General features: G+C 42.4%; 1 protein-coding gene across 1 annotated transcript in view; it reads right to left on the minus strand.

The window, feature by feature from the left end:
* The window catches only part of LOC145361219 (scavenger receptor cysteine-rich type 1 protein M130-like), a 237407-nt gene that overhangs the window by 35536 nt on the left and 176217 nt on the right, over positions 1-25654 (minus strand). The gene's annotated exons all lie outside the window — the stretch shown is intronic.

Genomic DNA, 25654 nt, shown 5'->3' on the forward strand with positions numbered 1-25654 from the left:
TTTCAAATATCCAGGGATGGATGTTAAAAAAATAACTTCAAGCAACAGATGAGGTGAGACAGGGAAATGGCACAGTTCAGAGATCTTACAGTGTTGGACATGAACAGCTATGGTCATGGGACACATGACAGGTTGGGTGATATTTTGGATGCCAGATAGGCACTGAGATTCTGACAAAGTGATGCATCCTCGGCACACTTTCAAAGATGTTACGGCAGGCTTTCTGACGGTGGGTGAATGCACTGTTTTTGAACATACGAAAAAATTGAAGGAGCTAAACGTTTTGCAGAATGTGCATGTTTGTTCTCTCAAATTATTCCAGGGAACAGGAATTATGCAGTTAAATGGACAAATTGGTGAATGTGGGAATGTTATCTCGCCGCAGGGAAGAGAAGCAGAGCGTTTTGTAAAGGGTTTAACGTCACGTTGTGTTTATATATACACAATACAATGTTGATTTTGCCAAATGCTATTTAGCGAAATTGATGATTGAGATGATCTGGGATTTAAACTCAGTTCAGTGTCAGAGGGGGGGACCTCAGCTCCTGCTCTGCGACAGGACTGGAATCAGTGAGCATGAAAGCACAGATTGTGAGGATAACTGAAGACAATGGATACAGTGTTCCCAAAATCTAACCCTAAACCTACACCTAACCCAATAATTCAATATATTGTTAAAGGCAAATCTGTGGATTCTGGAATCTGAAACAGAAACAGAAAATGCTGGGAAATCTCAGCAAGTCTGGCAGCGTCTGTGGGGAGAGAATAGATCCTACATTCCGAGCCTGGGTGATCCATCGGCAGGAAATACACAAACACTGTAGTTCAACATTGTTAATAGAAATAATGAATGCTTATAACTACTTACTTGGCACACCAATGATCGCGAGAAATGGATAGTAACCAGCTTGAATAACTTTAAGGATGCATTCGAGCCGCCATAACGGTGACATGTTTTCGTAAAAACTAAAAAGATCGTAAAGAGCCCCGGATAAAGATCTGTCCAATGTGGTAACATTCCAGGCTGTTATATTCAGATTCTCATCCATTTTGTTTCACTTCCCAATCAGTTGTTCTCAGATTCTGACCCGCTGTTGAACCATTCAATCGACTGTTCTCAGACCCTCACCCGATGTTGTAAAATGCGATTCTGTTGCTCTCAGATTCCGAACTATCCCTCATTCTTTGAACTATTAATAGACGTGACAATCTCTCCAGAGGCACAGCTGGGTTCTCGGGAGAATGGCATTAATTACAGTTACTGAACAAACTGGTTTGGTTATCCCCTTACAATCTATTTTGTACCAACATAAACAAGTGGTGGATAACATAGGATTGCTGAGGGAAAGGATATAGTAAATACTGTATCCTCTGGCAAACTGGACCAACGTGAATTTATACAGTTTTTTTTTTAAGGATGTGATTGTGTTTAATGGAGAGATTAAAGGTTATGAAACTTATGAATTCAGCCTGTTGGTCAAATGTTGCTGGTGAAGCTCGAGAGACCACAAATAAATGCAACAAAATTTTGTGTTTGTAAAGGAAATGTAATAAATGGAAATCATCACAAATATGTGAATGGAAAATTATTTGATGAACTTAGTCAAGTCACTGCTATAGTACCTGACATGGCTAACAGGGAATGAGATCTTCATGTTCTGTGTCTGGGCTTCGCCAAGTTGTGCAATCAAGAGCAACATTAAATAATTGTCATGGAAACTGCAATGTATCGATTCCCAGGCACTGTCCGTGAAGATGTGATTTTGACAAAAAAAGGGAAGATCAGAGGAATGGGGAAGGCCTATTTTTCATATGACATCAGCATTGCTTAAATGATAAACAGTGAGCAGTTGGAGCTGTGCATCAAGAAAAACTAAAGGAAAAATAAGTTACATTGGAGATAAGGGGAGATACATGGTAAAAATATATCAGATTAATATATTTGTGATGACTTATTAGGTTTCTGAAAGACAGAGGAATTAAGGGTAATGGGGAGAGAGCGGGAAAGTGGAACTGATCCACTTCAAATCAGCCATGAGCTTATTGAATGGCGGGGCAGGCTCGAATGGCTAGTTGGCCGACTCCTGCTCCCATTTCTTATGTTCTTAAGTTCTTATGTCTCAGCTGGAATGGTGTGCCTCATTCTAAACACAAATATATTGGAACAGCATATTTTTATTCGTCACATGTAAGGCTTACATTACACTGCAATGAAGTAAATGTGAATTTTCCCTATGTACTCGGTATATGTCGGTCGTGAATACTTCCTTCCAGCTGTGAGATATGACATACAGGGAAGAAGCAATGCGCTTCATTAAACTCTCTTAATTTATTGCACCATTGCTGATGTCCGTCAGGACCGATATTTGAGAGGAAGATCCTACACAAACTGCGATATTGACGCTATGAATTGACATGGCTGGTTTTAATATTTGACTTTGGTGCCTTTCCCCAAGGTCCTACAATCACTGCCAATTGCCATGATGGACGCCATCTCAAACGTGGTGTCACCACTTCGCTATTTCTATCGGTATATTCGGCATTCGTAAATGTTTGGAGCATTGACGTCTTTGACGTCTTTTGTGGCTGACTGGCCACACAGGAGGTCACATGTATGCAAAAATCTTCCATCCAGTGGCCATACCTGACCCTCCTAAGGTGTTTCTATATAATAATTCCCACTAAAAGTCCAAGTCCTTCCGTTGTTAGAGTTCTGAATTTATGATTGATTTCCATTTGGCACAGACCCATGGCGAGCCAGCAGATGAGAACAAAAAACAAAATTAAATTCTAGATCGCTATGTGTAGCCAGTTTTTCATAGCTATTGTGTTAGGTGTCGGGAATATACACGTCATAAAACAGCAGTTTGGTCTTAAGTCCCAGTTTCATGTTATCCTGCACGCGTGTTCGAGTTGTTCGAAGATTTTGGCTACTTTCCCTATAGATGTTTCGAGCTCTTCTTCAAGGGTACTGATGTCTTTCACCCCGAACCCAACTTATTTCCATTGGCTAACGTCTTCTAGTGGATTTACATTTGGATTAATCATTGGCACAAACACAATAAGAAAACTGGCCTCATCATTAGTGAATTAGTTACAAGTCTATTCGGGAAGAAACAGTCCAAGTGTACCAGAGAGGGACTCTGTGAGCCATTTTCGTAGAAAGTTTCCATTGTCCCTAAATTAATTTCCCTAAATAATTCCTAAACAATAGATAAGGGTCATGAGTGGAGAGGGGACTGGTAATGTTAAAATGGCGGCGCGGGCTCGTTGGGCCGAAGGGTCTGTTTCCCGGGCTGTTTTTGTTCTTTGTTCTTTGTTTCATTCGTGTAACCGTCAAGTCTCCTCTTAAACGTAGTCATTCGTGTAACCGTCAAGTCTCCTCTTGAACGTAGTTATCCTACAACCTCCACTGACCATACATTCAAGAACCTACCCTCTCCCCCTCCCCCGTGTAAAGAAATTACCTGTTACATTTCCTTCAAACAGTCACCATTTTGCCTTCAACTTCGGTACCCTAATAATTGACGCTTTTTTTTCCCCCTGGAAAACGACTTCGACTGTCCATTTTACCCACGACTCTCTTAATTTTGCAAAGTTCTATCAGATACCCAATTCTCCAAAGTTCAAGTGAAATCGAACAATCTCTGCCCAAAGTCTCTTCACAGCTAATACCTTCCGAAGCAGATAACTGTTAAATGTTTTCTGTACCCTATCCAAATCCATCACATCCTATCGTGTGCCAAACAGAACTGTACTCTGTGTTCCCTATCTGATTAAAGTTCAAACTAGCTGCAAAATTCTTCTCCTCCAGACACCGACAGATAAAGGCAGGCATGACACGTATTTTCTTGGCCAATTGCTCCTCTCCTGCTGCCACTTCCAGGAAACTGTTGGCTTGCAGTCCTGGATTAATCTGTTAATGTTTCTAAGAGTTCTGCCGTTTCGAACTTCCAAAATGAACTTTGTTTAAAAGATGAATATTCGCTCGGAAATATATCAGTTAATTATAAATATCCAGTCTGGTTTTGTCAGATGGATGTCATGCCGAACAATTTTGGTCGATTTTTTTTTGTGTGTGGTCAAGGGAAGTTCAGTTCTGATAGTTTTGTGGACCTTTGCAAAATATTTGGCAAGTTCCAACTTGGGAGATTGATTGAAAAGGCGAAAACAGGTGTAATTTGGGAAACTTGGTGAGCTTGTTTAGAAACTGGCTTCGTAATGAGACTCAAAGTATTATGGTCTGAGCCTGTTCGATGGACGGCATGCCGGTATCTGAAGTTATAATGATCAGCACTGGAACGTTTATAGCTTATTATATTCATAAACAACATGGATAGTAATGAGGTAAGGGAGAACAATTAACACGTTTGCAGATGACACTGTGCTTTGGAGAGTGTTTATTGTTTAAAGCTTGATAATGATTGGATGGTTGGAATGGCAACGCAGTGTCAGATTGATTTCTCTCTGATAAGTGTGACAAGATCACTGCTGGAGAAGAAACAAAATGAGGGAATGGCGAATGACAGCTGGAATACTGTGTGCAGTTCTGGTCACCTCACTACCAGAAATATGTGGTCACACTGGAGGCTGTACAGAGGACATTTACCAGAATGCTGCCTGGGATGGAGCATTTGAACAAGTGAGTTGGCATTGCTTGTTTTTTTTTAAAGGATTGAATTTCATTTTCTTTAAATTATTTATCTGAAAGGAAGCTCGCAGCTACAGCAGACAGTAACAGAGGGAAATGGTATGTTGGACTTCGTAGCAAGAGGATTTGAGTATAACAATGGGGATGTTTCATTAACATTGTGCAGGGCGTTTTTGAGGCCATATCCTGAATTCTGTATCCTTACCTGAGGAGCGATGCCCTTGATATAGAGGGAGTACGGCGAAGGTTTACCAGGCTGATTCCTGGGATGGCAGGTCTGTCATATGAGCAGATACTCCTCGGTGAGGATTGTTTTTATTGGTGGTTAGGAGAGTGAGAGGAGATTTGTAGAAACGTATAAAATCCCAACAGGATTGGACAGGGCAGAATCACAAAGAATGTTCCAATTGGTTGGATGTCGAAAAACGGTTTCGTAATTTTCAGAGAAAGGATAAAACTTTTAGAACTGAGGTGAAAATAATCGCCCAGAGCCTGTGACAAGCCGATGAAATTCACTGCTACAAAAGTACTCCAGCCCAACAGTTGTGTGTTTTGAATAATAAATTGGGTGTACCTCTTGGACCTCAAGGACTCAATGGATACAGTAAGGAGGATCGGGTCAGGATATTGAACTTGATGAACAGCCGTGATCAAGATGATAGAGAGGATAGGTTCAAAACACCAAATGGGCAATTTTCGCTTCTGTTTTCTATATTCCTCTGTTTCGAGCAAATAACTTTAGGTGATAGGATTATAGAGGTATAGAGAGCATGAATGAAAAAAAAACACCTGTTCCCTTGATTGAGGGGCCAATAATGAAGGCGCATACTTTTAGGATGAGGGACACGAGATTCAGATGGGATTTGAGAAAAGGCAACTTCTTCACTCAAAATGTAATGTGAAATTAGAATGAACTGCCTGGGAAGGTAGGCAAGGTCAGAACATTTCCAAGCTTAAAACGGATTTGAATGGGCTTGAATGATTTTAATATTCAATAATATGGGATAAGTACAGAGAAATATGTTTACTTTGCCATTAGTGATCGATATTTATGGAGCAGAAGTGGTCGCCTGAAGGTCGTTTCTTCACTGAATGAATCTATGTCCCCAGTGTGACATTTTCGTATATATTTTCCCTTTGTGATAATGCAGGAATATAGAAATCGGGATGAGAAACAAGATCTGCACAATATTCGGTGATCAGTCCAGTGAGTTTTATTGATATATTTTGTAATTCTGAAATGCAGAGATCTGTTGCAGCCACAATGAAAGGACGGCCGATTTGAAGCTGGTTGCTATGGAAACTATTACAATTCAGATATTTCATTCAAAAAGTGCTGGATCCGCGCAGCAGTGTTGGTCATACCAACACAGATTAGAATCCGGTTCAACCTGTAACGGTGCGCAGCGTTCATATTGGCAGACCCCACCAAATATTCGGCATCCGAACCTCTCCGCTGAAACAAAACAAAAGAGGAATTTATTGGTCTGCATTTGTGGGTAATGAAATAGACGGTAGACGTGAGAACATCAGAAATCCGAGGCGGTTTTCTTACATGCAGATGAGGGCGGTTGTAATAATACAATCTTACAAAATTACCTTTCACCTTCATGTGCTAAACGAGCTTCCTCTAAATTTATCTTCATTATTCAAAAAAATTATTGCTGGTGACACTGAGTTATACATTCCTTTCACTTCATATTTAATATTTATTCCTTTGTACACCTGATTGGATTTATTAGTGACTTTCTGATAATAATGCACTATGCAGTTAATTATGTGATAAGATTTGAAATCAAGTGTCAATGAGGAGCAGTGAGGGAACTCCAGAAACTGAGCCCAAGAAGGGGAAGGTAAATTCACCTCGGATGAAGTGATGAGATTCGGCTGGTTATTTTTGGAGAGCAGAGTTCTCTGAAAATTTTGGGTCTGGTAACCGTTTAGGAGATAAAGATGTGAAGATCGTAGGTGTGTGTGTCGGAGTGGGGGGGTGGGGGGAGTGTGGGGGCGCGGGGGGATGGGGGCGGATGATGCGGAGGCGGGGGGACTATGACGGAGGACAAAAAGAAAGCTAAAGAACATTGTTGAATTTAAATCTAAATCATTCAAATTTCGGCACGAATAAAGCGGTGACATTTTTTGGATATTTGTGGTAGAATTGTGTACAAAAAAAAACATTATAATGCAGAGTAGGAACAACCGTATTTTGGCAACCATAAGATATACTGACCTGCTTCTTCAGGAGTGTAGACGTAGACGTTTTGGACAGCAATTCCCTGCACCAGCAGCAAGACACCAAATACGGTGCACAGCGCTTTCCCCATTTTCCAATGCGTTGCAATGAGATAACTTAAGTGTGGGAGTTCTTTATATTGAGAATTGTTAAATATTAAGCTGTTCGTTCACACAATGTGGGGATTGGCTCCAAGTTGCTTCTCACTAAAGAACAGCTCACAGACAAACAGTTCCTGTGATCAGAGATTAAACGTGTTCTCTTATGCAGGTTACAGATCACAAACTTTCAAAAAAAAATCGGGTAAATGATTCAACCGGAGACTCATCATAAAATGCAAATAAGTTGTAAGGTTAACTTGTCGACTGGTTACTTTGTCACTTATTTTCGTCATTGTTGTAGTGGTTGTTTAATCTTCCGCTCTCCAACATAATGTGTGTCTGTTGTGAGGAATCGTTATGCTAAGACATCGCTATTCACTGACAAACCCACTGGAAACGATTAAATACCCCGATAGTTTGTAATATGTGCCATTTTTGTTTTTGCTGTATTCCCTGCAACACTTTGTATGTTATTTGATTAATGGCAGTTGTTGCATTGGCAATGATTTTCTGTGAGATATTCAGAGTGTGTAAAAGGCGTTGTATAAATTAAAGTCATCAGTTTTTATCATTCGTGCCTTTACATATCTCTAATTGTTCCATTTCCCCATTTTTGACTGCCCTGCCTACGTTCAGAATTCTTTTTTATTATTTTTCTATCTCCCTAGTTTCCTGTGTTCCATAATATACGTTTCCTTCTTCCCTCACCCATGTCGCTACCTTACTCTGATATCAACTCTCTCTGTCCTCATCATGCAACATTCTCTTTCAATCCAGATGTATCAATAATTCTGAATGCAGCAGTTGTTAATGTGTTGAATATTTGCCTCAAGTGCCTGGTGCCCTGCCGCTTCCCTGCCTGTTGAACTTCAGCTAACTGCCAGAAATGAGCCCTCTTATTTGTGATCTGTGGGATCAGCTGTCTGTGTGAAAACAACACAAACTCCACACTATTGGCTTTGGATAATCTGCATTAATGACATAGAACATAGAACATAGAACACTACAGCACAAACAGGCCCTTCGGCCCACAAGTTGCGCCGACCACATCACCTACCAACCTACAGACCTATCTATAACCCTCAATCTCATTAAACCCCATATACTCATCCAGAAGTCTTTTAAAAGACCCCAGCGAGTTCGCCTCCACCACCACTGACGGCAGCCGATTCCATTCACTCACCACCCTCTGAGTGAAAAACTTACCCCTAACATCACTTCTGAACCTCCCTCCCCGCACCTTAAATCTGTGTCCTCTCGTAGCGACCATTTCAAACCGGGGAAATAGCCTCTGAGAGTCCACCCTATCTATTCCTCTCAACATTTTGTAAACTTCTATCAGGTCGCCTCTCAACCTTCGTCTCTCCAGGGAAAAGAGTCCCAGCTCCCTCAACCTAACTTCATAAGGCATGCCTCCCAGTCCAGGCAACATCCTTGTAAATCTCCTCTGCACCCTTTCAATAGCTTCTACATCTTTCCTATAGTGAGGCGACCAGAACTGCGCACAATACTCCAAATGAGGCCTGACAAGGGTCTTATAAAGTTCCAGCATTACCTCCCGACTCCTAAACTCAATCCCTCGATTAATGAAGGCCAGTACACCATACGCCTTCTTGACCACCTCCTCCACCTGCGAGGCCGATTTAAGAGTCCTGTGGACCCGGACCCCAAGATCCTTCTGCTCCTCAACACTACTCAGACTTCTGCCCTTAATAGTGTACTCGTTCATCCCGTTGGTTCTGCCAAAATGGACGACAACACGACTGGTCATTTTCCAGCACCTTCATTCGTTCCTTGATATCACGTGGACGGGTGTAAAATGGCTGAAGACAGGCATGCTGAACCCATGAAACTAATGTGAAACATCAAACCAACATTTCTGCCTGTAGATTATCTACGATGATTGAACCTCCTCCATTATATTCACATGCGGGCCTGTCACACCATTGTGGAGCCTCCTCCCCCAGATAGTTGTTGAATTGGTCTTGAATTATTTTAATATTCAATAATATGGGATAAGTACACAGAAATATGTTTACTTTGCCATTAGTGATCGATATTTATGGAGCAGAAGTGGTCGCCTGAAGGCCGTTTCTTCACTGAATGAATCTATGTCCCCAGTGTGAAGTTTTCTTATATATTTGGAGCGCTCGCAAAACGTCAAGCCTAATGCAGGATGAGTTCCACTAAAGGGTGAAGGGAGCCTTCCTGGAAGAATTGCAATATCGAGTGCACCACGGACAAGGTGTCAGACGAGTAACTCACGGCACATGTTCAGTGACACCTACATCCTCTCTTGTGCTGTGTTGCTCCTGAAGAGTGATATGTTTCGAATCGATGTTTGAAAATCTCGGATGCTTGACCTGCTATCTTTAACATCCTGATTCGCTGAATCACGTTTAATATCTGCCCAACTGATCCCTTCACACTGCTTTCATTGAAATTCCTCATCAACGACACCAACTACACTATCATCCGCAATCATATTCCCTAATTCCATCAATATTATCAGACATTATTTCCCATTCACAATTCTGTTCTGCTGTCAGGTATTACTGATTTTTTTTGAAGCGAATCTGATCTCTGGCCTTTATTGCGATGCCTCGACATTTCTCCTAGAAGTGCATTACAGTGGTTGTAGTTTATAATTTCAATTTATCTTATTGTATTTGGGCAGTTCCATTGCAATGCTGCACTTTGCATGTAGAACGGTGATGGATGCTTATAGAAGATAAAGTTTGCCCGATTGGATGGGGTTAAGTGAATCTGTTTGTTCAATGAGCGGAATTAATATGATCCCCATAGATTTCAATCGGTGCAGTCGAGGGAATTTTGTTTTTCTTTTAAAGGGTAACTCCTGTCAATGAGTCACCCAGTGGCATCAGCGATAGTGTGAACAACACTGACAGTGGGGCCACAGCTTCACAGAGAGGGCAGATCCCTCAGCATATCGCTAGAAGTGCTAGAGAGATTGGACCATATCCGAGAGTAATAATTTGGACCGTTGGAACAATGGAAAATAATCTCAGTTCAGTTGACTGGAATGCTGCATCGATGGGAGAGAACAGAACAACAACAACGGAAAATGTTGGAACAACAGGTCAAACTCCGAGTACATCGGATCACAGAGTAATTACAATGGACAAGAGCTTATCTGTGGCAATTTTCCAACTTTCTACTTTTTATAATTTGATGGCACTAAAACATCGGATCCTTTGGACACTGTATGTGATTCAGGCTGGTTACTATCCCCTCCTCGCTATACTTGGAGTACCTGGTAAGTCACTGTTTCTCTCACTCTTACCCTCTCTCCCTCTCTCAACAACGCATTCCACTTCTCAGAAACCTCTATTTGACCCACTCTCACTCTCTCTTTCTCGGCCTCCATCTCCATCTCTCTCTGTCTCTCTCTCTCCATGAATGATGCTTGCCAGGAAAGCATTGTTTATTCTCCGACAGAACTTCAGTATCCATAACACCCTTCATGGAGGCATAACTGACATCGTTACATGGACTTGCTTACATGTGAGTCCAAATTAACAGCAATTTGGTCGACATCGAATTTCCCTCGACAACTCAGAAACCTACTCCGTTTCGATGACACATTGGGAGAGACAATATTCTCGGTTTGATCTCAGCTCCACATCCAGATCAAACACATAAATCAAATATTGTACTGGCTCAGGTTTGGATAATATTATCCTTCGTTTTGGAAGTGAATCCCACGAATGGCAAGCAGAGAGCAACAACTTCAACACTGATTGTTCCAATTCTGCTCTCCACTCAAGGGCTTTATGTGAACAACCCAGGTCTCTGTGTTCCCGCACTTTCTCTAACATACATAAGTTGATATTTCAACATAGCGCTAAATTGTATCTACAATACCATGTATTTTCAAAAGCCCACAGCATCTCTCGGACTCAGCTTCCCACCCCTTCCTCTTCTCCATGATTCAGCTCCTTATGGTCCCGGGCCCCCAGGTCATTCTCCCGTGTTTTCCTTACAAATCTCTTGTCATTGACGGATGAATCACTCACGCCTCGATCCTGCCACTGTCAGATTCTCCACATCGCCCGCGTTGGTTTTTCCATTCCACACAGCAACCTCCAAGTCCTGTTCCTCAAACACTGGATTCATCCTTCTACCCCCTATGATTGTCTCCTCGGGCGCTCTCTAATGATCTGGCAAAGTGGAGAAAACAGGACCCCAGAATCTACCAGTGTTGTTTTAATTCCCACTGCAGATCTGGAGGGCCAAAACGCCAGTTCCTGTGCTGTAGTTTTCTTCATTGTTTGTTCTGCCACAGTACAAAGGTTGCTCCCTCGCCGTATCCTTTCACTGCCTATTGTACTCAGATGGGATTGCTCCTCAGATTCCGGAATCTCGGAGACAAATCTCCCTCCCCTCCATGGATTCCTCCAACCTTCAATCAGGAAAGCTGTTTGATTATCGCCAGCACTCCAGCATCCCTCCGCCAAATTCCCGGGCGATCCCATCACACTGCTAAGTCCCTGCATCCCGCCTCGGACTCCAGGCCTGGCTACATCCTCTCCTTCACCGTTGGATTGTAAGCTCGCTTCCTCCAAAACCTTGCACTCAACACCCCTTCATATCTTCGCACAAATAGACACATGATATCACTGCTGGGCCTGTTACTGTATTTATTTTTAGAAAGCTCTGCCATAAAGAACAGGGATCAAATGGTTTTGTGCAGCGGCAGGGGGGAACAATAAATTTAAGGGAATGAAGGATGTCCTGAGTTGGTTTGGGGAGAAGCAAAGAGTTCCTACAGTGCAGAAGGAGGCCATTCGACTCAACAGCTCTACACCGGCTACAGGACTACACAGGCCCTATCTCCATAACTCCACAGATTTACCTGTAAATCTCTAATCTGTGAATCCCCGGACAATATGAGCCGTTTTTGCTTGGCTAACTAGCCTAACCCACACATCGTTGGGGTGTGGGAAGAAGTCGGAGCACCCGCAGGAAACCCACGCAGGCACGGTGAGAATGTGCAAACTCCACACAGATGGTGACCCAAACCGGGAATCGAACCAAGATCTCTGGGGCTGTGAGGCAGCAGTGCCAACTACTGCAACACCATAAAAAAGATGCTTTGATTTAGTTGAAGTTAAAATCACACTCAATGTCACATTTGTATTAACATCTCACGCTCCTCCAGGCGATGTGAATGTTAAAGATGTCAGCCCCCAGCTATGTTATTTCACACCACGTGGTATCAAGAAATGGTGAAGACACTGGATACTGCAAATGCTATGGATCTAGATCAGAATACATCACAATGCTGAAGCATTATGTTCGACAACTTGCAAAAGCTCTATCCCAATTTCTCCAATACTTCTTCAACACAGGTAACTACTCAGGTGCACGGCAATTTGTCCACGTGCTGCCTGAAAAAATGGAAATCAGGACCATCTCAACTCGACTAATTGGATTCCCGTTTGCCTGTCCTCTTCCACGAATAAAATAATAGAAACTTTCAAAGATGCTATCAAAATATAATGCTTAGCAGGCATCAGTGACTGTCCTCAGTTTGGGTTTCGCCGAGAACGTTCAGCTCCTGACCTTATTAACACCATGATGCAACTCCAGAGTTGAGGGAAATGTGACTTTTGTTGACATCAAGGCTGCATTTGACTCAGTGAGACATCGAAACCAGAGCCCATTAATTTCAGAGGGAAACACCTCCACTATTTGAACAATACCTGCCTCAAAGGGAAATGATAACTTTGGCTGAACACCAAAACAAAATTTGAGGTAACCACTGCTGCTGCTGGTCAGTTTAACTTGCTCAGTTCATCCAGCCTCAGCTGTTTCATCATTGATCTGCCGTCCATCGAAAGGCCCGTGATGCTGGTTTGGTATTGATTTCACAAATGTTATTTCTATTTGAGGCTCGTCACATATTTATGGCTAATCATGTAATTTCTGAAAACAAAATATGCAGACCTAGAGTGACAAGGGACAAGGCACAATCCGCGCCACATATTTGGATGAAATTAGGCATCTCCAATTAGAACAATCAAAAAAAATTCCATTTTACATCCTATTACATTGCCATCACTGTCATTATTTTTTGATCATGAAATGTGAACGTTCCTGCCCGCACTAGCATTTATAGACTTCGGAACAAGCACACAAGAAGAGAAGCAGGAATAGGCCACCAAGCCCCCAAGCTAGACCTACCATTCAGTTCAATCATGATATATCCCAGCTTCAATCCCCTCTCTGTGAAATTTACGTGTTGCCCTCTATTCCTCAATCTGTCAAGTAAATGGCCACCTCCACATTAAATATTACTATTCACCCAGCCCCCATTACCCTTTGGGGCAGGACATGTTGCAGATTCACCACCCTCTGCGAGATTAAATGTCTACACACCTCAGTTTCAAATGGCCTGCCTTTCTGTTGTAGTTATGTCCTCTTGATCTAGCCTTTCCCACCAGTGAAAATATCTCACCATCTGTCTTATCAATCTGGCTTAAGATGTTATGCTTGAATAAATTCGCCCCCTTCCACTCCAAGGTAAGGACGACATATTTCCTTCCTTGAAAGATACGAATGAAGCAAGTACTGCAACAGGTTCGCTACACTTCTAACACACACACCTCTACCTGCTCCGCGCATCAACGTGCATTGGGGTTACAGCGATCAGAAACCAAACTGCAATGTTCATAACCACACTGTGGCTGCAAATTAACTGAATGGTCTTCAATCCAATGGAAATAAAACTCTTTCTGACTCACAAAGCTGGGCCACCATCTACGGGTGCTGGTCCATAGTGTGATAGAGCCGTCTCTATGTGACTGGATAGTGCAGTTCTCACAACACGCAGGTAGTTCTACACCATCCAGAATAAAAGAAACAGCTTGCTTGTTTTCCACCTCTTCCAACGAATTGTTCTTTCTCTGCAACTGGCGTGTGCGATGGCATTGTGCACAGCTCAGCATGGTCTGCAGAATCTTATCAAATCTCCAAAACAAATCTCCTTTCAAATCCACGTTTCAGTGGATAAAGACTGAACGGAAATGATAACATTACCATCTCCAGGTTTCCCTCCAAATAACTCTGCTGGCACACTTGAATTCCATCCATATATGCAGGTTAATTCGAAATTAGGTCCTCTACGAAATCAAAGTCAGCAGTTTCTCTTTGATGGGCTTAAAATTGTCCAATTAAAATTTAACTATGTCCAACACAGCTCGGCTAAATGTCAGTTGAATTTATTCCTCAGAATTGAGTGTTGTTATTGGTCACTTAATGTTGAGTTATTCCTGGAAAGGAAGGGAATCATTTCAATTATCTGAAAAAAAAAAGTTTGGTAATTTGCCCACGATGCCTTTGGCCGTAGTAATGTTCATATGTTGCGGTATGTTGCAGACTTTGCTGTCACTTCGCTTGTCTGCAATTAATTGCACACATCTCAGGATAAATTAAAACAGCACATTGTTTCCAGAGTCTGTGCTGAGAAAGTTGATGTCGAATGGGTTAGTTGACGTCAAATAGGTTTTGTTGATTGGCCGTGCAAATCTGAACCTAGTGTCAGGGGGAGTTGCAGGGTAGATGTGTGGGGTTTTGGGGATAGGGCCTGGGTGGGATTGTGGTCGGTACAGACTTGATGTGCTGAATAACCTGTACTGAAGGGATTTGTGATTCTATCATTCTATAATATCCTGATTTGTTTCTGCTCTTTCCAGTTAATATGCTGACAATTGGAATAATATCTCGGGAACGATGTGGTCTCTCCAAATGTGTAACACACTACCTGATTTTGATGGCAGCCGCTGATCTATTGGTCGTTTTTTTTGATGTGATATGGAGACAAATTCCAATTATTTATCAGGAGCATTTCAATTTCATCTGGAGCATGCGTATTTGCAACATCCACGCTGTGCTCCTTAATGCAGTTACTGACTGCTCTGTTTGGTTCACCGTGGCATTCACCTTTGATCGCCTTGTGGCAATTTGTTGCCCTAAGCTGAAAAGTAAATTTTGCACCGACAGAATGGCAACTATAGTTCTGACTTCAATCACTGTTCTGAGCTGTTGTCTGAACATATTTTGGTATTTTATGTTGTCAAATTCATATTGGTTGAGGAATAACCCATGGTTTTGTTTTGTAACCTTTGGTGTTATGAATTCTCCTGTCTGGATTGCTGTTGAATTCAGCCATAATATTTTAAACCCCTGCATCCCGTTTGTTCTGATTTTGCTGTTCAACATTTGCACTGTCAGGCACATTTTAGTGACCAGCAGATCTCGCAGGAGACTCCGAACTCCGATCAGTGGGAAAAGTGCTAAAGACACAGAGATGTTGGATCGATGGAAATCCATAATTTTGCTCTTTGCTATCTCAGTGAATTTTATCCTGTTATGGGCAACAATAATGGTATACTCTACATGGAGACGGATGTTTTATTTGGGGTATTATGCTGTTTGGATGGATGCTTTTGTTCGGGAATTCGGCTTCATGCTTCAGCTCACAAGTTGCTGCACAAATACAGGTATATACGCCGTGACCCAGAGGAAGTTCAGAGAACAGTTGAGGAATGTGCTCAAATACCCGTTTATGGCAGCTGCTCGTTGTTTTCAATCATGCAGAGAGCAGGCAAGGAAGCTTTGATGGATTTCTGTTTTCATTTAATTAGACTATTCTAACATGACAAGGCCAATGGTGACAGAGCAGGTAGTGTTCTGTTGATATATTTTCAGATTGTAGGGAATTACCTCTGAATATGGAGAAAAGGCTGGATAACCCTATTGCTCTGGGGTCAGTGAATCCTTTTTGACAACACAGGGTGCAGCCTTTCTAAATGGTGACAACAAACAAAAAGCTTGGAGATTATATCACAATGGGATTTGAACTGTTATAGGATTTGGTGCCACAAGGCCGCTACACTGTCTTTTTTACCCACAGCAAGTGCAAATATAACCTCTGAAGACTAAATACAGATGGAGTGGTCCCCTATCTCCTCCAGGTCTGCAGCCCCACCAGCACGATGGGCTCCCCAAAACCAACACCATAAAATTGATATGACGATTGTAATTAAAGAAGGAGATGGGATTATTCTGTCAGGAACATTCGTGGAATGAACACCTAAGTGTATACACCAATTGACGAGAATTGTATGGTGCACAAAATATGTGCAAGCGACATGTAAACAGGCAATTCAGCAGCAGATGTGAGATTTCAAAATTACTCCAGGAGAAAGTTTGACAGCTGATGGAAACACTGTGAGGAAACCGTTATACTGGTGAGGGGAGTAATGAAGGAGACAAATAATGGGGGTATTGATATTTGTGAGGTTCATCGAATGATACACTAGTTAGTTGCATTGGGATTTGGGGACACGTGCAACAAGCAGTGAGGGGGAGTTACTGATTTATGAATTACAGAGTTGATTTATGGTGATGGATCTGGTACAGCAGGGGAATGAGTGAGATACTACACTCTGTCTAGTAGAGATGCATGTATATGTGAACATCAGGGTGATTGTTGGCTTGGAAGTTAGCCGTTGCATCATGCCATGGATTAAAATCAGTAACATTTAGGGAGAATTAATAATTATCAAGAAATAGTGGAAGTATCTGTTAATATACATTGTGTTCCCTTTGTGTTGCCCATAGCCTAGAGTTTTATATTCTGCTTAGACTTTATTTCATCAGTTATCTTTCATTTTAACATTTCCTGCAAGTGCATTAGTGTGTTAATATACCCAAATTGTAATGGGGGTTTACAACTGTATAACAAACGAAATAATTCCATTTTAATGTTAGAAATCCAGGAGCAATGCTGAGAAAACAAAAAAGTCAATTGAGCTGATTGTGTTTTCAGTAGAAGGAAGCAGATTGATCACTCTGCAGAAGGAGAGGGAAGGAGCTTGCACACTGCAGATCATGAACTAATAATCAAAAAAAAACACAAGTCCATACCCGAGGAGAAGAACAGAAGGCAGTCTCTGAAGACCTTTGATAGACTTGATTGATGAAACCAAAATATTTCAGGAATCATTTTCGAAGTTCTGTTAACTGTAACAAAGAGATATTCCACTTTATGTATCACTTCTCCTTTATTTTAAAAAATACCTCCTAAAGTACAAATGTGTGCAGGCCCTGTCGATTTGCCAATGAAATTGCCTTTCGTGGTCAAAAACTGTTGGTAAGGTGGATTGACCACTATCAATGCATGGCGTTAGGGCAAGGGATTGCACCCGGGTAGTGTGTTCCTTCAGACGTTTGGTGCAGACACAATGTGTTGAATAGCCTCTTCTGCACTTTAGATGTTTTATCATCCTCAATTCCAAATGCCCCGGAATATATTTGCGTGCTGCAGAAGTGTGTTACATTGACAAGAGCGTTGAGAGATTTGGACAAAGCGAAGGAACAGTTAGTTCAGGTGTCAAGTTCCTCCTGACTGGCATCTAGGTTTTCCAGCGAGAGAAAGAGAGGGGGGGGGGGGGGGGGGCAGGATGGTGAGATGGGGCGAGCAAAAGGCAATGACATGCATTATAACTACTGAAAGAAAACATGGTGTCGTTGAAAATCTCAGAAATTCAAAAGTTATCTCCAGTCAATTACTGTTAGAGTTACCATCACTGTGGCACTGTAGGACAGATAGAAATCAATTACACGCAACAATCTTCCCAAAGAACCAATGATATAATCTGTCTGATGATTGCTGGTAATGAATAAGTATTGGCATCAAGGCACAAGGAAGACATGTCCATCTCTGTTTACAATGTTGATAATGCAGCAATTTACAGACTCACAGATACAGAGAGCAATTGAAGATAAGTGACAAAAGAACGAGGCTGAGGCTTCGTTTGTTTTTATTATGCACCGAGATGATGTGATCTGGTCCGTACTCCCTGGAAACACAAGTGAAACTGATTTCATAACAACTTGCAAAAGGTGAAATCACATTAATAATACAAAGAGAAAACAGAACGATGTTGGCACGAGCGATAGGAAAAGAAGCAGCAGGAAAATGCAGCAACATTTTAAAAGAAATAAAGTTTCAAGAAAGCTCATTCTCGGCTGAATGCAGGTTTCAATGTGGTTAACAAATATCCTGAGTTCAATTGTAAGGAAAACAGGTTCCCTAATCTAAATTGAGATTCTTACACATGAATAGCGATAAAGAATTAATAAAACGATGGTTTAGAGTAGATATTGATTCCAAATACTGTTGGTCTCAGTGACGGGGCCGTTCCTTTACTGTGGGCAATACGGAACAAATGCTCACAGTGTGCAGGTGATTATTAGCCACAGTGAGTTCTCCAGTTGATATAAAGAACATCAGTTCTGCAACCACCCCATTGTGTCTCTCTGAATTTCACTGGAACATGTAGAAAGCACTGCTCTGGAACTGGGATTGGTGGTGCTGATGAAACGCACACCTTCCAGCGGGTTGTCAATGAACACATTTCGACGATTACAGAAGCAAGTTGAGTTTGAAGGAATATGGACCAAATTGGAGCAATAGCGATTAGATTAGGGGTTTAAAAAGTCTGGCATGGACAAGTTGGGGCGAAGGGCGTGCTTCCATGCTGTAAATCTCGATGACTCCCTGACTATTAGTTGGCAAACTCTGAAAGCAGAAGCCATTAATTTTTCCACTACCAACGTCAGGCAGAGTCCACCATTACTATTAGATTTTCCCTCATCCTTTGGCAACGCCCCAGTTCTCTTTAGCAAACGCGCAGCGCAGTAAGTTGGAAATACTTTGATCGGCGTCTTCACCTTTTCCAACATGCCTTCAGTCCTCAACAACATATATACAGACCGGGTACACCCTCCTTCTTATTTCTGAATGAAAATCTAATGGTTTGAACCGGATGCTGTGACGGTATTCAACGTAAGTGTCTATGCACATCATTATTTTCACGGGACAATCTATCTCTTCTATTAATAACGAGCTATTTCCAATGATCCCATCCTGCCAGACAGAGCATTTAAAGAACAAAGAACAAAATCAGCCCGGGAAACAGGCCCTTCGGCCCAACGAGCCCGTGCTGCTATTCCCAACACCACCAGTAGATCTCTCTACCCATGACCCCTGTCTAATGTTTTATGGCCATACAGATTGAGGGAAACTAATTTAGGGACAATTTATTCCTGCCAATCAGCCTAACAGCACAGCTTTGGGCTGTGGGAGGAAACCGGAGCACCCGGAGAAAACCCACGCAAGCACGGGGAGAATGCGAAAACTCCCACAGACACCAGCCCAAATCCATGTGTCTGCACAACAATCAGCGATAGTCACTGAGCTGTCGTCTTGCCCAGTATCTGGTCCAGTTTAGGCACACACTAACGACATGAAGCACTAGGCCAATCTCGAACAACCAAGAGCAGCCCCAGTACGACCCATCGCGTGTATGCCCCTCGTTGGACACGAGGTGGACCGATTTAAAACCTGTGAATGAAAAGAGAAAAAACATTATTATCATACTATACCCATTTACCTTACCAGGGACGCCCCAATGCTAATGACCCTTATTTAAAAGGATCTCCTATATCCACCCACCTCCAACTGAGTCATGTGCCTGTCTAAGTTACTCTTAAACAACTCCAGCGTGTTTGCCTCCACCACCTTACTTGGCAGAGCATTCCATACCCCCACTACCCTCTGTGTGAAAAACCTCCCTCTAATATCTGTGTTGTACCGCTCCCCCCTCACCTTAAGTCCATGGCCCCTTGTCCTACGTGTCTCTATTATAGGAAATAGCTTACCTCTGTTTACTCTATCTATACCCTTCATAACCTTATATACCTCTATTAGATCCCCCCTCAGTCAGCGTCTTTCAAATGAAAAGAGCCCCAATTTCTTCAATCTTCCCTCATACCCCAGTCCTGCCATACCAGGCAACATCCTGGTATGGAAGGACTGGTATGCACAGCGCTCAGCCACTCAGGGGAATGGGAATGGAAGTTTTAGAATCGAAAATTAATACATAGTAACATTACAAGAACGGACTGTAAACTGGCCAAAATAGACTGGAATGCTCCAAAAATGTATCATAATGTGAGAGGAATGTGGTTAAAAATTGCAAAAATCGACCAGAAACTGAGAAGAATGGGTTAGAATATTACAAAAATGGACAGAAGGTTAATCTGGAGACTTTGTAAACTTTCTAAAGACTACCCTTGGACAGCAGTGGCTGATCGGATTAGTTATATACTTGTAGTTATCCAAGTGGGTTACTATCCAGTATTGGCAATGGTTGGAGTCCTTGGTCAATACTTCATTTTTTGGAAATTTACTTCGTCACGATTCGCCTCAGTTCACTGTTAAGAAAAACAAAATGTTGTCTTCAGTTCAGCAACAAGCTCGGCTATACATCCAGCCACTCCCTTCTTCCGTCTGGGTAATATTTGAGGATGAGTCAAACTGATAAGAACGTGTGTAATCTGTTTTCTGATCTCAGAGTCTTTTACTTGTTTCCCTCTTTCTTTTTCTTCATGAAAAGCTGTGACTTTGAAACAAGACGCTTTTGTGATAAATGGACAGTAGAAAATAGACATGAGGATAAGGCTGGAAGATCGGAGGTGGAGTGGAAAGAAACACGTGAACTAAGAGCAAAGAACAAAGAAAATTCCACAACAGGAACAGGTCCTTCGGCCCTCCAAGCCTGCACCGAACATGCTACCCGACTTAACTAAAATCCCCGACCCTTCCAGGGAATGTATTCCTCTATTCTCATCCTATTCATCTATTGGTTAAGACACCCCTTAAAGTCACAACTGTACCCATTGTTGCTACCTCCCCTGGCAACGAGTTCCAGACATCCACTACATTCCAAGTGAAAAAAAAAATCTGCCTCATACATCTCCTTGAAACCTCACACCTCAACCTTATGCCCCCAGGAATTGACTATTCTACCCTTGGAACAAGCTTCTGGCTATCTACTCTGTCCATGTCACTCACAAGTTGTAGACTTCTATCAGGACTCCCCTCAACCTCTGTCGCTCCAGTGAGACCAAACCAAGTTTGTCCATCCTCTCCTCGTGTCTACTGCCCTCTGTGCCTGGCAACATCCTGATAAATCTTTTCCTGTACTTTCTTCAAAGCCTCTACATCTTTCTGATAGATTGGCAACCAGAATTGAACGTTACATTCCAAGAATGGCCTCACCAAAATTCGGTAAGTCTGTAACATGACTCATCAATTCTAAAACTTAATGCCTCGGCGGGTGAAAACAAGCATGCTGTATGCCTTCTTGACCACCTGCATTGCCACTTTCAATGGCCCGTGCTCCTGTTCACCCACAACCCTTTGCCTATCAATACTTTTAAGGGTTCTTCCATTTGATGAATCTTTCTTATCTGTATTAGAACTTCCAAAAGGCATTGGCGCACATTTGTCCGGATGAAACTCTATCTGCCATCTTTCCGCCCAAGTCTATAATTGGCCTACAGCCTGCTGTATCCTCTGATGTTCCTCATCTCTATCACCAATTCCATCAACCGTTGTGTTGTCTGCAAACTGACGAATCAATCCAGTTAATTTCCTCCAAATAATTTGTGTATATATTACAAACAGCAAAGATCCCAACACTGAACCCCGAGGAACAACACTTGTCACAGCCCTCCATTCAGAAACACACCCTTCCACTGCTCACCTCTGACTACTTTCACTGAGCCAGTTTTGTATCCACCTTGCCAGCTTACCTATGATCCATTGCGACCTCACCGTCTGCACCAGTCTGCCATGAGGGACCTTGTCAAAGTCTTACTGAAGTACGTGCAGACAACATCCACTGCCCTACCCTCAACACTCATCTTCGTCACCTCCTCAAAAACTCAATAAGGTTTGTGGGACATGAACTCCTTTTCATAAGATCATGTTGCCTCGCAATAATATGTCCAAATGATTCCAAGTAAGAATAAATCCTCTCTCAAAGAATATTCTCCAATAATTTCTCTACGTCTGATGTAAGGCTCACTGGCCTGTAATTAGCTGATTTTTTTCTTGCTACCCTTTTAAAATAAAAGAACAGCATTGGCTACTCTCCAGTGCTCTGGGATCTCCCCTGTGGGCAGGGAGGATACAAAGGTTTTTCTCAAGGTCCAAGACATTTCCTCCCGTGTCTCTCTCAGTATTGAGGGGTATATCCCATCAGGCTCTGGGGACTGCCTACCATATTTTATTTTCTCTAGAAGCACTCCTTTTTCATCTCAACATATCACATCTGCTCTTCGGGGGTGGGGCGGGGGGGGAGCTGTTAAGCTAATTTGTCAGGGGGGACGGGAAAATATGATGTGGACCAAAAGCCAGTGTTGAGGTTACGAGGTACTGAGGGAGGTACCAAGGTCGCATAAGTGTACAGGCAGGCAAGATGGTGGGTTGAAGTGCATTTACTTCAATGCAGGAAGAACAGGAGTCAGGTAGGTGAACATGGAGCATGGATTGGTACTTGAGACTATTATGTTGTGGCCATTCCATAGACATGGTTAAAACAGGGACCAGAATGGTTGTTGGCAATTCCGGGGTATCGATGTTTCAGTAAGAGTAGGGAAGGCGGTAAAAGAGGTGGAGGAGTAGTATTGTTAATCAAGGGTATTTTGAGGGCTGCTGAAAGGCATTTAGAGGGCGATCTATCCACTGGGGTAATATGGGTTGATGTTAGAAATAGGAAAACACCGGACCCATGTCGGAATAGAGATGTGAAGGAAGAAAGTGCAAAGCAGATTATGTATAGGTGTGGAGGCCACAGGGTGGTTATCATGGACACATTGCAGTTTCCATGCCAATTCTTTTACACTGCTCTTGATTGCACAGCTTTGCAAAGACCATTCACAGAACATGAACAGCTCTATCTCAGTCAGCCATGTCACACACTAAAGAGATGACTTGACTAAGCTCATGAGACATTTTTTTCATTCACATATTTGTGACAATTTGCATTTATTAACACATTTTCCTTACAATCAAACACACTTGTTGACTTGAATTGTGGCCTCTCGGACTTCCAGCATGAGTAAAAACAGACCAACAGGCTGAATTTACAAGATTCATAACCTTTTACCTCGCCAGTGAAAACACATCCTGAAAATTAACCTGAATAACTCGCATACCCTAACAGGATGGAGAGGTTTGCCAGAGCATCCAATCTTTCCCATGTTATTTTCTACAGCAATCCTGTTATCCACCACTTGTCATTCCACTATATTTTGGTACAACATGGATTGTAAGGGGTTAACTGAACCAGTTTGTTCAGTGACTGTCATTAATATCAGTCTCCCTAGAACCCGACTGTGCCTCTGGAGAGATTGTCACGTCTATTAATAGGTCGAGGAATGAGGGATGGTTCAGAATCTGAGAGCAACAGACTAATATTTCACAACATAGCGACCGAATAGTTTAACAGCGGATCAGAATCTGAGAACAAGAAGTCAAACGGAATGGATGAGAATCTGAATCAACCAGCCTGGAATGTTACAGCATCGGACAGATCTTTATCCCTGGCTCTTTACTATCTTTTTACATTTTACGAATACATGTCACCGTTATGGCGGCTCGAATGCATCCTTCAAGTTATTCAAGCTGGTTACTATCCATTTCTCGCGATTATTGGTGTACCAAGTAAGTAGTTATAACTGTTTATTATTTCTATTAACAATGTTGAACTACAGTGTTTGTGTATTTCCTGGCGATGGATCACCCAGGCTCGGAATGTTGGATCTATTCTCTCCCCACAGACGCTGCCAGACTTGCTGAGATTTCCCAGCATTTTCTGTTTCTGTTTCAGATTCCAGAATCCACAGATTTGCCTTTAACAATATATTGAATTATTGGGTTCGGGGTAGGTTTAGGGTTAGATTTTGGGAACACTGTATCCATTGTCTTCAGTTATCCTCACAACCTGTGCTTTCACGCTCACTGATTCCAGTCCTGGCGCTGAGCAGGAGCTGAGTCTCCCCTTTGACAGTGAACTGAGTTTAAATCCCAGATCATCTCAATCATCAATTTCACTTAATAGCATCTTAGTAATATCAACATTTTATTGTGTATATATCAACACAACGTGATGTTAAACCCTTTACAAAAAGTTCTGCTTATCTTCCCTGCGGCGAGATAACATTCCCACCTTCACCAATTTGTCCACTTAACTGCATAATTCCTGTTCCCTGGAATAATTTGACAGAACGGAGATGTACATTCTGTAAAACGTTCAGATACAGATACTTCTTAATTTGTTTTTGCGCATTCCAAAAGCAGTGTATTCACCCAGGGTCAGAAAGCCTGCCGTAACATCCCTGAAAGTGTTTTGAGGATGCATCACTTTGTCATAGAACATAGAACATTACAGCGCAGAACAGGCCCTTTGGCCCACGATGTTGCGCCGACCAGTTAAAAAACAATGACCCACTAACCTAAACCAATCCCTTTTCGTCCATAAACCTATCCACGGATCTCTTAAACGCCCCCAAACTAGAAGCATTTACAACTGCAGCAGGCAGGGCATTCCAATCCCTCACCACCCTCTGGGTAAAGAACCTACCCCTGACATCCGTCCTATAACTACCCCCCCCTTAATTTAAAGCCATGCCCCCTCGTGCTAGATTTCTCCATCAGAGGAAAAAGGCTATCACTATCCACCCTATCTAAACCTCTAATCATCTTATATGTTTCAATAAGATCCCCTCTTAGCTCCCTTCTTTCCAGCGAAAACAACCCCAAATCCCTCAGCCTCTCCTCATAGGACCTCCCCTCCATACCAGGCAACACCCTGGTAAACCTCCTCTGCACCCTCTCCAAAGCCTCCACATCCTTCCTGTAATGTGGGGACCAGAACTGCACACAGTACTCCAAGTGCGGCCGCACCAGAGTTGTGTACAGTTGCAACATAACGCTGCGACTCCTAAATTCAATCCCCCTACCAATAAACGCCAAGACACCGTATGCCTTCTTAACAACCTTATCTACTTGATTCCCAACTTTCAGGGATCTATGTACACATACACCTAGATCCCTCTGTACATCCACGCTATTCAAAGTGGTCCCGTTAGCCCTATACTCGACACATCTGTTATTCCTACCAAAGTGAATTACCTCACACTTCTCCGCATTAAACTCCTTCCGCCACCTCTCGGCCCAGCTCTGCAACCTGTCTAAGTCTTCCTGCAAACGATGACACCCTTCCTCACCATCTACCACACCTCCGACTTTGGTGTCATCAGCAAATTTACTAATCCACCCAACTATACCCTCATCCAGATCATTAATAAAAATTACAAACAGCAGTGGCCCCAAAACAGATCCCTGAGGCACACCACTCGTAACCGAACTCCATGATGAATATTTACCATCAACCACCACCCTCTGTGTCCAATCCGCTAGCCAATTCCTGATCCAATTCCCTAGATCACCCCCAAACCCATACATCTGCATTTTCTCCAGAAGCCTACCATGGTGAACCTTATCAAACGCCTTACTAAAATCCATATACACCACGTCCACTGCCTTACCCTCATCCACCTCTTTGGTCACTTTCTCAAAAAACTCAATAAGGTTAGTAAGGCACGACCTACCCTCCACAAAACCATGCTGACTATCTCCAATCAATTCATTACTCTCCAAATAACTATAAATCCACAAAATCCTACCCTCCACAAAACCATGCTGACTATCTCCAATCAATTCAT

Source organism: Carcharhinus amblyrhynchos, chromosome 34 (assembly GCF_965287045.1).
Source record: "Carcharhinus amblyrhynchos chromosome 34, sCarAmb.v2.hapA, whole genome shotgun sequence".
In the NCBI taxonomy this organism is placed as follows: Eukaryota; Metazoa; Chordata; class Chondrichthyes; order Carcharhiniformes; family Carcharhinidae; genus Carcharhinus; species Carcharhinus amblyrhynchos.